At 35.4% G+C, this 1961-nt stretch overlaps 1 long non-coding RNA gene across 1 annotated transcript; it reads left to right on the forward strand.

The window, feature by feature from the left end:
* Positions 1-243: 243 nt before the first annotated feature.
* LOC145790168 (uncharacterized) lies at positions 244-1690 on the forward strand. The gene is made up of 2 exons (XR_014328816.1): positions 244-423; positions 1410-1690. It is a non-coding gene; the product is annotated as an uncharacterized LOC145790168 (long non-coding RNA).
* Positions 1691-1961: the final 271 nt, after the last annotated feature.

The raw sequence follows: 1961 nt of genomic DNA on the forward strand, positions 1-1961 counted from the left end.
GATAAATGTTACCTGAATGGATTATTTGCATTGAAACTTGGCTAGTTTTTCAATGTTGTGTTGTCCCTGCATCTGCATACTTTCTCATTCTTGCCTTCTATTTTAGTTTATGTAATTCCTAGTGCCTTTACTATTTTAATGCAATCTTTTGTTTCAACAAAGATGCAGCTTTAGTTGTTCGTTATAGCTTATTACATAATTTTTATGTACTTTTTAGTATTTAGGTAGCCAACTGGTGGGCATACTATTGATCTCTACCTTGAAATGAGTATAATTTTTTATTGCATTTATTAGGCAATTATAAAGATGGACCAAAGCGGATCTTCTTATCTGAAGAACCTTGGCAAGTGTTCAATCTTCGTAAACAACAAGGAAATAGTACCTAAACAGGTTATAAACCTTACTTCAAGTTGTTTGATTGAGGTATGTTTTTACCTTCCTTGGACACTAGACTAATCAATTTTATTTTTTATTTTATTTGCTCTACTTGCTGAATTTCTCGAATCTAGGTGCAAAATAGATTTCTCTTTTTGATGACTTGCTCCTCTCAATGCTCGACTTACTTGGTTTTTGGTGATTACATTATTTCTTTTTTCTTAAAATTAAAAACAATCTGAATGTCTAGATTATCAGCAGCAGTCCTCTGTTGTCTTGGTGTTAAACCTTATTGATTATCTTTCCCATGCCTGCATTCATTGTTCACTTTAAAAAGTGCTTTAACTTTTGAAAGGGAAATGACCCAGCCGCAAGATAATTAAAACTGGGTGAAAGAGAAAGGGCCATGTAACAAGAAGGCAAAATAAGGATCAAAATAAGCTTGGGGAGGTAGAATGGCAACTCGAATGCCATAGGGGGACGTCTAATCCAAGCTTTTTTTATGGCCTAGCTATGTCCTTACTGTTAGGCATCCGTGATACCTAATCAAGATTGGTAAAACACGAAACACATAAGGACAACGCACAAGAAAGATAAATCACATGCACACACAAAGAACATGAAATCTATCCGTGATACCTAATCAAGATCAGTAAAACACGAAACACATAAGGACAACGCACAAGAAAGATAAATCACACGCACACACAAAGAACATGAAATCTATGTGATTTACCCCAAGCTAGGGCTACGTTCACAGATACTGCGATTTTCACTATAATCAAAAAAGTTACAAGAGATTATAGTGATAGCCACCTCTTCTCAACTATAAATACATATAAAATTAAGGCAATAGGTCACTAGCGCAGCAATGCCCCAACACATGATATATCAATTTTATGGTGTTATGAGGGATGCATATGCCCTTACAAGACTACTTATTCCAAATTAACTCTTTCACTTATTGTTATAATCATCCCACACAAAATATATGTGGAATCCTGTGTTAGTTACTGCAATTGGGGCACTTTCAGGTAAAAGGAATGCCGTTCATATTTGAAACAAATCAAACTCGTGTGAAGCAGTATGCTGATTGCACCACCAAGGAAAGCCAAACCCAGGACCACAAAGTCTGAGTAGTGCAGTGTTTAAATGAGTTGGGATGCTGTCTGAAGGTGCTTCTTTTTTTGTCACTGCACTTTCCAGCTCCTTGGGTTTTACTGTAATCTGTTGTATGTATCTATCAGAATCTGTTTCTTGCTGTTAGAGACTCGCTCCACTCATGTTTAAATATATATAATCGAACACTTGCTTCTCTTATCTCTCATTTAATTGCACTGGAAGTAGTAAAAAAAGACAGAGTGTCGAAAAGTAGTTTTAACCCTATTTTCACTAGTTGTCATTGTGAATGGGTTTGATAAAATGGGTTGCTTTTCCAGGTAGCATCACTTGGCTGCAATACGATATTTTTTTATCAGAATTTTGAAAGACGTTAGGGATTAGGCCAAATTGGGAACAATAACCTAATTGGGAGCAAAACGTTAAGGGCTAAAGTAAGAATTCATTAATATTTTAGAACAAAATAT

The sequence above is a fragment of the Camellia sinensis genome, chromosome 5 (assembly GCF_055761805.1).
Source record: "Camellia sinensis isolate YWXY chromosome 5, ASM5576180v1, whole genome shotgun sequence".
Lineage (NCBI taxonomy): Eukaryota > Viridiplantae > Streptophyta > Magnoliopsida > Ericales > Theaceae > Camellia > Camellia sinensis.